The sequence below is a fragment of the Pleurodeles waltl genome, chromosome 5 (assembly GCF_031143425.1).
Source record: "Pleurodeles waltl isolate 20211129_DDA chromosome 5, aPleWal1.hap1.20221129, whole genome shotgun sequence".
Classification (NCBI taxonomy): Eukaryota; Metazoa; Chordata; class Amphibia; order Caudata; family Salamandridae; genus Pleurodeles; species Pleurodeles waltl.
Window position 1 is genome coordinate 817517041 of NC_090444.1, and position 11592 is coordinate 817528632.

At 40.8% G+C, this 11592-nt stretch overlaps 1 protein-coding gene across 1 annotated transcript in view; it reads left to right on the plus strand.

The window, feature by feature from the left end:
- The window catches only part of THEMIS (thymocyte selection associated), a 264427-nt gene that overhangs the window by 174133 nt on the left and 78702 nt on the right, over positions 1 to 11592 (plus strand). The gene's annotated exons all lie outside the window — the stretch shown is intronic.

Genomic DNA, 11592 nt, shown 5'->3' on the forward strand with positions numbered 1-11592 from the left:
GTTCACAGTGAAAGAGATTCATCCTGATTTGCAGGAAACTGTTAAAGAGAAAGTGTGGGATATTTGACAGTAAAAGAAGTAGGTTTGATAAAGGTAGTTGAGCCAGTTAAAGTTACTGTGAAGCTGAATGCAGTTTTCCCTCAACTTCCTCAGTATCACATGCCACAAGATGTCCTTATGGAAGTAGCCCAGCTAATTGCAGACTTTGTAAGGCAAGGGGTACTGAATGAAGTATTGAGCAGTCCATGTAATTCACTGATAATGGGTTTGAAAAAGCCCTGTGGGAAAGTAAGAATTGTTTAAGATTTGAGAAAAATAAATGAGATGGTGGTCAAATGTTGTCCTGTGGTGCCAAATCCAGCTGTGATAATGTTTCAGATTCCATGTGATGACAAATAGTTCACTGTCTTCGATTTGTCACAAGCTTTCTTTTCTGTGCCTCTTCATGAGGATAGTCGATTTCTCTTTTGTTTCAAATTCCTGGATCGAGTTTATTGCTGGTGCAGAATTCCTCAAAGGTTTTCAGAGTCACCTTCCATATTCAATCAGATCTCGAAAAAGAATTTGGAGTTGTTGGAATTGCCTTTCCAATTGACCTTGGTGCAGTACATTAATGACTTGCTGATTGCATCCAAAACAAGGGACGAGAGCAAATATGATACAATTGCCCTGTTGAACCATTTGGGAAAGAATGGTCACAAAGTGTCTCAGCTTAAACTGCAATCCTGTCAGAAGATTGGGAAATATTTGGGTCATCAGATTGAGAAGGGATCAAGAAAGTTATCCAGAGAAAGGATTACAACCATATTGCAGATAAATCCCCCGACCACACCAAGAGATGTCAGGATGTTTTTAGGGATGGTAGGCTATTGTCGCCGATGGATTCCACATTTTTCAGTCATTTCAAGACATTGCAGAAGCTGACTCATAAGGAAGTCACTGATCCAATAGTGTTAGACCAAGCTGAAATGAAAGCGTTCACTGAATTGAGAGAGAGTCTGTGCAGGGCTCCAGCGTTGGGTATGCCGGATTACACAAAACCGTTCACATTGTTTTGACATGAGCGTGATACATGTTCCTTATCTGTCTTCACACAGGTCCATGGAGGTGTAAACCGCCCAGTAGCAACATTTTTCAGCTACTTTGAACCCAGTTGCAGCAGCCTTACCGGGTTGTTTGCGTGCATTTGCAGAAGTTGGTCAGAGCCTCACACAGTGTTAAGGAATTGTGATAGGACATCCCCTGACTATAATGGTCCCTCAATCTATTGAGATTCTACTTACAAGGACAAAAACCCAATATTTGAGTGGTGCGAGGTTGACCAGATATGAAACAAGTATTCTAGGGTCACCAAATGTGTCATTGAAAAGACGTACAGTGCTGAACCTGGCAACCTTACTTCCAAATGAAATTGTCAAAACTGGAAAGGTGGAAGATGTTGAGCATGAGTGTCTTGAAGTAACTGACTTGTGCACTAAACCGAGATCTGACATTAGAGCTATCCGACTGGAGGAAAATGACCAAATTATCTTTGTTGATGGTTCTTGTCTGCGAGACAATACAGGGACACTGAAAGCAAGAAATGCTTTGTGCACAATTACTATACTTTAGAAGCTTCTTGGCTTCGAGGAGTGTATTCTGCCCAAGTAGCAGAACTGGTAGCCCTTACTAGAGCATGCCATGTTTCTCCTCAGGTGAAAATTACAATCTATATGGATAGCCAGTATGGATTTGGAATAGTCCATGATTTTGGCCAGTTGTGGTCACAGAGAGGCTTCCTGACCTTTTCTGGTTCTCCAGTGAGAATTGGTGAGAGAATTAAAGAACTGTCACATGCCTTTCAAATGCCTGAAAGATTGCTGTGGTGAAATGCAATGCACACATGAAGTCGCAGGACTTTGTGTCATTGGGAAATGGATATGCGGATCAATTCGCAAGGTGTTGTGCATTAAACTGTACATCATTCAAAGACAAGTGGAAACTGTTACCTGAAAAAGATGAAACTTCTACAGGCTCTGCATTGAAAATAATTTACACTTTGGAAGAATTGAAAATGTTGCAGAAAAATGTTGACAGGGAGGAAAAACATTCATAGAGCAAAATGAAATGTGTGCAAAGACAAGATGAATTGTGGGTTTCTGAGGAGGGTCAATTGGTTTTGCCAAATAGTCTGTTGTCTCAAATGACAAGGTACTATCATGGTCAAGCACATACTGGGATGGATGCAATGATTTGTTTGTTCAAACATGATTGGTTCAACCCAAAGTTTAGACAGGTTGCTGAAGCCATTTGCCATCATTGTGTCATTTGCCAACAGTTGAACGCAGGAAAATAGACAGTGGTTAATTTGAGCCACATTAGAAGAGCGGGAGGGCCACTCAGCAGAATGCAGATGGAGTTTATTGAGATGCCTGTGTGTGGAGGTTTGAGATATGTGTTGGTGATTGTCTGCATTTTTAGTCACTGGATTGAAGCTTACCCTACACGAAGAAATGATAGTCTCACAGTAACAAAACTACTGCCTAGGGAACAGATACCGTGTTTCGGATTTCTGATCTCTTTGGAATCAGATAGGGGAAGTCACTTCAACAATGAAGTAATTAAATTACTGTGTGCAGCATTGAAAATTGAGTAGAAGTTGCATTGTAGTTACCGCCCTGAAGCATCAGGACTAGTGGAACAGATAAATGGTACCTTGAAGTCAAGAGTTGAAAAGATGTGTGCATCCACAAATTTGAAATGGCCTGACGCATTGCCTTTAGTGTTGATGTCAATGAGAAACACACCTGACAGGAAAACAGGATTGTCACCGCATGAGATCATAATGGGCAGAGCAACAAGGTTGCCAGGAGTACCTGCAAATACACTTGTCAACATTACAGATGATATGGTGTTGGATTAGTGCAAAGGTCTGACTGATGTGGTTCGCTCTTTCTCTCACCCGGTGGAAACCACCACACTGCCACTGATCCATGACTCAGGGCACAATCTGAGAGCTGGAGACTGGGTTGTTGTCCAGAAACACAGGAGGAAAAAGTGTTTGGAGCCTCGTTGGAAGAGACCCTATCCGGTAGTTTTGACAACTACCACAGCTGTGAAGTGTGCTGGAATTCCAAACTGGATTCATGCAAGTCACACGAAGAAAGTGGCATGTCCACTGGATCATAAAGAAGAGTTATTGAGAGTCTTAGCAACAGCGTGACAAGTCTCAGAGCCGGAAAGAGAACAAAGGGAAACTTAGACCAGATCTGAGCCAGTTGAGGATGGTTCAGTCACTCCTGTGGGAGACGAAGGAGAAGGACCCCAGGATGGTGATGGAGATCCTATCTCAATTGAGGCGACAAACAGAGCAATTGCCAGACCGACAGGAGAAAGGAGTTGAGGTGGATCAAAGTCATTGTGAAATGACTCCTCCTAAACCGATTGCAGGTCCGTCAAGGGAAAACACCACAGGACAAGGAGAAGGTTCAAGTTCAGCTCTGAAGAGAACACTGACAAAGGGTCACTGAAAGGAGATAAGTGGCCAGAGTCGCAAGTATAAAGAGGAAAAGAAGTGGTTGTTGAAAAAACAATCGAGGTAGAAATGGATACCACAAGGAGAGAAGATCTAAGTGAAGGAGAACTGAATGGTTATCGAAAATTGAAAACAAAGATAATAGCAAGTCCAAGATATGCAGATCCTGAATGGGCGTGTGCAACTACGAATGAATGGCAGCAAGAGTTTTTGTCTTTTTCTTTTGATAGAGGCATTCCGGGTCAGTATTTTGGCACCTGAAGGAAGTTGATGAATTGAACTGTTGAAACAATTTGAGAGAAGTTTTTGAGAAAGAAACTGTTGAAAGTAACTAGAAAAGATACTGATAACCTGATTTGACGTTTGAAACCCAATTTTTACAAAGCTGCTAACTGATTTTGACAATAGATCCTGGAAGTGAGACTGAGAGCTGTAAGTAACTGCTGAAAGAAGAGTTGCCTATTTTAGATTTTTGCTGCAAGTGTCCATAAATTTTCTTCTGCTTTCTGCTTCTTTACAGATCATGAGTAACATTAGTCAACAGGGTAGGGATAATAGGCGCTGTAAAGATATGAGTATTGGTTTGGCGATTATGTGTGGGACATTGTTTGTGGTGTTGATTGTGGGTATGTCTGTCCTTGATAAGAGTGAAGCCAACTATACTTCTGCTTTTGAGATGACTACTACACTAACAGCAATAGAAGTTTAGGATAGATGAGAAATATTTGCATAATGATACTAATGCACAAGGAGAACTTTCTTTTAATGTTTTCTATCGCTTGTTGAGTGAGTATGTTGAGACAATGGATGCAAAGAATTGTTGTGTGTTTATGCAGATTCCTTCATCAGTCGAGGAAGGAGTCACCTACCATAGCTTGCCACTAACTTATGGAATACGTTGTAGTGTGCTACTAACAAGATTTTATAACCAGGAGTACATTCAGTACTTTTACTCGAATTATGATGTCTTGTTTTCGTTTGTCCCTACAATTGGGTATTGGAGTAGAGTAGCTAAGAATAATGCCATAGTAATAGTTAGAGGTTTCTGTGAACCCACGTTGACATTGGGCACAGCTTATACACACCTTAATAACATACATGCTTATACCTTTAGAGAAAAGCTTCTTAGATCACACAGATGACAGGAGAAAGGCATTAAAGAAGAAATTAGAAAAAGGCTTAGAGAAAAGGACTTACATGAATGATTATGCTTATTGTGCAATTAAAACGCAAGGGAAATTAGCTTTTGATGCACAACACGTAGGGAAACTTTCTTTATATAGGCCTAAATCGCACACTGACACTTTATTTGTGGGAACAAGTGTATGTAGGCATGTGTTTTTGTTTCAGAGCAAATGGACGTTTATAATGAATGGACAAGACCCAGCTATTCCAAGGATTTATTACATCTGTGATCTTAATGCTTATTACCGTCTTCCAAGAGAATGGTATGGGACATGGTATTTGGGGATAGTTTTCCCAAAGATTTATCAAATGGAGGATCTGAAGAGGTTTCTGAAAGTGACTGAATTACATTATAAGAGACAGAGGAAGGAGTCCTCTTCTGGTATAGTGGGAGATATATTTGTAGCAGTGATTCCTTCAGCGGGAGTCATTCTGAATTTGATAAAGATTCGAAAGTTATCTACTACTGTAGATAACATACTGACAAATTTTTCAGGTGCCATACTCCTGATAGATACTGAGTTAGCTGCTGGAAGAGCTATGACTCTTCAAAATCATCTTGCTTTAGACATTCTTTTAGCGAAGGATGGTTTAGTCTGTAGAATGATTAATTCTAGGCATTATTGTTCGTGTATTCCTGATAATAGTAAAGAAATAAGAGACTTACTTACTAATCTGACTAATGAATGTGCTGATTTGAAAGAGTTGAAAGAACCAGGGGTTTGGGAAAAGGTTGGCAAAGGATTTTTTCAGTGGGTAAATTGGATCAGCAACATTTGGAATGGGATTCTATTGAAACTCGTGCAGGGGATATTAATTGTTGTGGTTTGCTTAATTGGAATATGAGGATTGTGTAAATTATGCAAATGGATCAAATTGAAAGAATAATCAGAGGAGGGAAAAAAAGAAAAGGGAAAAATTGAAGAGGGAAAATTCAAAGGGGAAACAAAAGTATGCAGGAATTGAATTGACAGAATTTTTGCTGATACAAAAAATGTGGGTGATAGTGTGATGACACATTTAGTCATCAGAGGAGGGATTGCTAGCGCAGGTGTTTTAATAAAAATTATTAATGAGTGTTTATGTATTCTAAATAATATGTTTATGTAGAAAATAAAATAACATAGAAAAATAATGCACACATTTGAAAATGGGATCACGAAGAGCTGCCGCCTATGTTCACAAAGTGTAAATACTAGAGAATTAATATTATGAAATGGTGAATATATGTTTGACTATTGTAGTAGTATGTCATATTAAGGGTTATATTAAGGGTTTGCATTATGTCCTAGCTTCATGAATTGTAGGCCTTAACTTAGCGAATGTCTTTGCCTACTTGCCAGGCCTCATGTCAAAGCTGTATTTCTATTGTATTGTTTAAATGTGCTCATAACGGAAACTTTCTCATGAGAACCGACTGCTTCGCTAATGTAACATTTTGTGTGTAATGTGTGTGAGACTGACTTTGTCAGGAGGAGAACAATGGAGATACTTACTGGAGTGGAAGCTGCAACAATATTGTTACTTAACAAGCCGGATGATGAGGACATTTCAGGACAAACCATTCAAAGACATGTGAACGGAGCAATAGTCAAATTTATAGATTTGGAGTTTTAGTTTTATTGGGCAAAGTGTGAACATGCGATTAACTGCTCAATAAGGATTTGGGAAGTAGTTTTAGCAGTTTTGACTTAGCAGGACTACTCTGAAAAAAGACACCGCCATTGTCCATTTTTTTCCTGACCGAAAGGTTATTATTTTCTTCAGCGTCTTGACAAGGGACCTGCTAATCTTTAATGCTTAGAGACTTGACGTTTTCCAAACTTTGATGCTGAATCCAGATGCCTTGCTGATCGAATGATGTCCTGAGGATGAAGGCTGACTCTGCTTGCTGATCCACATTGAGGATGGGTATAATGCAATAGACTGTTGATTATTATGCATATTTATTTTTTCTTTCTAGGTACCAACTGCATTATTTCGATAGAACCATAGTTAGATGTTTTCCAAAATTGTTTTGCATGAAGCACAACATGCTGATGCTAATCTGGTGGTAGTTAAGGATCCTCACTAATGAAATGATGCTAATAGGGATTAATGCTTAATGAATTTATCTGCTAAACTTAATGTATGTAATTACTTTGACACAGTTCACTTTGTTATTAATTTGCACCATAACCTTAGAATGTGTAGTAGTTCAAACTTTGATTAGATTAAATTTCTTCTGCCGCCTTGGACAGCCAGTATTGTTTCTGTATGTGTTTCATTTGATTTTGAGGTTAATATACATGACCTTAGCATTGTTAATATATAGGGTAATAAATATTCTAACTTTTACTAAAAGGTGTGGTTATTCATGACTGAAAGGTTATGGTACGTGACAATTACTGACTCCATTGATTTTTACTGTTATTGATTGTTGTTAATTATTGACTATTGTGTATTGGTTATTGATTATGTACTGGAGCTATGGTAAGAACATCTTAATTGTGAGTCAAAAGGTTCATTAACCTACTCGCGTTCCCTTGTAAGTTTACTTATTAAGGTCAGACGTGCTAACAATTGTATTTCAAACAATGTGGAGATGAATGCCAGTTTTGGCTTTTTAGCTATAGCTACATCACAAAATATGATGATGGAGGAAGTGTTGACACTTTTCAAACACCAACCCCCCAGTCACAGATCTGGGTTTAGTCCATTTTGATTTTTAATGCAACATTACCCCAGTTTGGACCCAGCCATATGCAAATCAGTCTTGACCCTGCTCCCCATGGGAACAGTCCAGCCCGAACTGCCAAGTCAGGTCCTCCCTGGACCAGAAACACACATTCTGGGACTGCTTTCTGGGTATCACCCCTCATTAGCCAGGCTAGCTTGAATCCTGTGACACAGCCTGGCCCAGCTGTTCAGTTCACTTTTTTTACTTCCCCACCAGCATCCTCCTGACTGTTAGCCGTTTACACTTGATACAGACTACACGTGTCAAAGAGAGAAGCCAAAGCTCAATTCCTTTAAAGGTTATGTTCTGCTAAAGTACCTAGAGCTGAGCAGCAGCCTGGACACAAGCTACAATGCCCAAAATCTCTTGAAAGGCACAGCTAGCAATCGGTCCTGACATTCTTCCCACATAGCGACCCTATGTTTGTGACTATCAAATGTTAGTCCTAGCTGAGAGGTCTGGTTATCACTTTTTGCATAATTCTGGTGAAGTTTCTAGTGAGTGGGGGTGACTGGTCTTGTTATCAAAACCTGCAGCCAGATCGAATAGCATCTGTCCAGTGCCACAGCTCAGCACACGTTTTGCACACACAAAAAAGTCTGAACCAAAGCAGAACACAAAGCAATTATACTAGTATTCTCCCAATCAGTGCTAGAGGAGAATTGACAAAATTCCTTTTACTTAGCTGTCGTGCTACTTGGGGCAGGCTTTTCTGGCCCAATATCAATGGTGTTTCCTAATTGGCATTGATAGAGGGTGTGGGCCCAAAAAGTCACACGAGGAGAGAGGATGATGGTTTTGAAGACGAGAACACTGTCAAATTAGCTCACTTGACTGATTTATGTGACTTAACTCAAACGCTGCAGCTCTATTAGTCTAACATGAGATGTGTGATACTTGACAGACATGTATCCAAAGAATCGTAAATGCTTTAATGAAAAAGTTTGGGTATAATTTGTCTTCGGATTAAGACTATGTCCCTCTCCTCCAGAAACACCATCTTGGTCTAGCTGTCAGGATTTTAAAATAGTAAGGAAAAGACTATTCAGGGAAACTCATTGAAAAAATAGGAGCTACTCAACTAAATAGCCATGTAGACTTCAGAAAATGTCTTCTTCCATGGCTATCGGGCTGCTAGCACAATACAGAGTGTAAGTGTCATGCAGGAGTGGACGAATGAAGACATTTACAACATCGTAATGGTAGCTCATGACCACTGACAGTTGCAGCCTTCAATTTGGTCAACCATACCACATTACTTTTGAACAATTTTTTATAGGATCGTTGTGGTAAGAAACTCCCAATCTGGCTTTCGTCCTTTCTCTTAGGAAGATATTCATTTATTCAAACTGACAGTATTTAATTTGTAAAAAATATATATATATATATATGTGTGTATATATATATATATATAAATATATATATATATATGTATATATATATGTATATCAGACCCAAATATTTTTTTTTTAAGTCCGCTGCCGGAGTGTTAGAAATGGGGTCTTTGGTTAGCAGTCAGGTTACCCCCTGTCCAAGCAAGGACCCTCACTCTAGTCAGGGTAAAAGAGAATCACCCTCAGATAAGCCCCCGCTCACCCCCTTGGTAGCTTGGCATAAGCAGCAGGCTTAACTTCAGAGTGCTAGGTGTAAAGTATTTGAACCAACACACACAGTAACTTAATGAAAACACTACAAAATGACACAACACAGGTTTAGAAAAATAGGGGTTGCTATGAGTCAATTTCACTCCTGAGCGAGTCCGTGTGTCTTTTCTCCTTCAGTCGAGTTGGTGTGAGTTGTTTCTTCTCTCTGCAGGAGAGCGATATGTCGATTTGAACCAAACTCTCGGGCCCGGGCAGGCCTTTTGTCATTTTTGCATGCCCAGCAATGTTTGCGTCAGAAATCCTGCCGCACGATGATCCGAAAACCACGCAGCGCAGGTCGCGATCTCACCAGCCTCCGTCAGCGATGCTGCGTGTCGTTTCTCCAGCCACGTTACAGGCGACCGTCGATTTTCAGCTGCAAAGCTGGCGGCGCATCGATTTTTCAGCCACGGATCGGAGTTGCGTCAATCTTTTCCCTGAACGGCAGTTGGTGTGTGGATTTCTCACTCTTGGCCTGTCAGCTTCTCCTTTCAGGGTCCCAGGAACTGTATGGGCATCACTTGACAGAGTAGGAGTCTCAGCAGAGGCTCCACGTGCTGGCAGAGAGAAGTCTTTGCTGTCCCTGAGACTTCAATCAACAGGATGCAAGCTCTAAATCAAGCCATTGGAGAAGAAGAAGGCAACATAAAGTCCAGTCTTTGTCCTCTAGCCCCGGCAGAAGCAGGGACTGCAGGAGGGCTCCACAAAGCACAGACAGGGCAGCTCTTCTTCCTCAGCCCTTCAGATCTTCTCCAGGCAGAGGTTCCTCTTGGTTTCCAGATGTGTTCTAAAGTCTGTGGTTTTTGGTGCCCTTCTTATACCCATTTTGCCCTTTAAAGTAGCCTTACTTCAAAGAAAAGTCACTCTTGTTTGTGAAATCCTGCCTTTCCCAGGCCAGGCCCCAGACACACACCAGAGGGCTGGAGACTGCATTGTGTGAGGGCAGGCACAGGCCTTTCATGTGTGAGTGACCACTCCTCCCCTCCCTCCTAGCACAGATGGCTCATCAGGAAAGGCAGACTACACCCCAGCTCCCTTTGTGTCACTGTCTAGTGAGGGGTGCAACCAGTCCAACTGTCAAACTGACCCAGACACGGAATCCACAGGCAGGTTCACAGAAATGGTTTAAGCAAGAAAATGCTCACTTTCTAAAAGTGGCATTTTCAAACACACAATCTTAAAATCAACTTTGCTAAAAGATGTATTTTTAAATTGTGAGCTCAGAGACCCCAAACTCCATACGTCTATCCGCTCCCAAAGGGAATCTACACTTTAATCATATTTAAAGGTAGCCCCCAAGTTAACCTATGAGAGGGACAGGACTTGCAACAGTGAAAAACAAATTTAGCAGTATTTCACTGTCAGGACATATAAAACACATTACTATATGTCCACACCTTAACCATATCATGCACCCTGCCCCTGGGGCTACCTAAGGCCTACCTTAGGGGTGCCTTACATGCAGGACAAGGGAAGGTTTAGGCCTGGCAAGTGGGTACACTTGCCACGTCGAATTGGCAGTTTAAAACTGCACACACAGACACTGCAGTGGCAGGTCTGAGCCATGTTTACAGAGCTACTAATGTGGGTGGCACAACCAGTGCTGCAGGCCCACTAGTAGCATTTGATTTAGAGGCCCTGGGCACCTCTACTGCACTGTACTAGGGACTTAACAGTAAATCAAATATGCCAATCATGGATAAACCAATTACATACACATTTTGAACAGGAGCACTTGCACTTTAGCACTGGTTAGCAGTGGTCAAGTGCCCAGAGTAACAAAAACAGCAAAAACAGAGTACAGCACACATTAACAACCTTGGAAAAAGAGTCAAAAAGTTAAGGGAGACCATGCCAAGGATGAAAGGTTTAGCACGGAGCTTCTGCTGAAAGTCAGGGTTACAAACTATTAATCGTGAGTAGGCCACCCCAAACCTCTTTCAACCACCACCATCCACTTCTTTCCTCTTTATCTCACATTGGAAAGGTTCTTTTTCCGTCCCTGCTGTCTTTCTTTATGACTTTTTTGTCTCCTTTTTCCTCCTTTTTACCCCTTTCTGCCTTTCCATGGATCAAATTCTGATGATGAAAAATAAGCCCTGTCATAAAACCTCAGTACACATGGGTCCTGCCTGCAACCACATGCGCTAATAATCAATACAAATTGAGTCCTCCTGGTTAACCCTCTACCTCGGCCTTGTTGAAGGCCTATGGGCCAATTTTAACTGCTATGCCCTTTTCTTTAGATGATAAGCCATTGGAAGTCCTATAATAGAACTTAAATAGAAAGTTCACTACCCTGCAGGTACCAATAAGCTAACGTCTGTTTTACCAGAGTTCGATGTGATTCCTTGTTCTTAATCTCGCAAAAATGTGTTTTTCCTATTTCAAGTCTAATGACTAAGAATTATTTTATGCATGCAGTTCAGCTAGGAACTTATTTATTACTTTCTCATCGTGTCAAACCAAAGGGATCTAAATAGAAACCAATCTTTTACTACACAAAAAGTGTGCTACCCTCAAAATGTTGA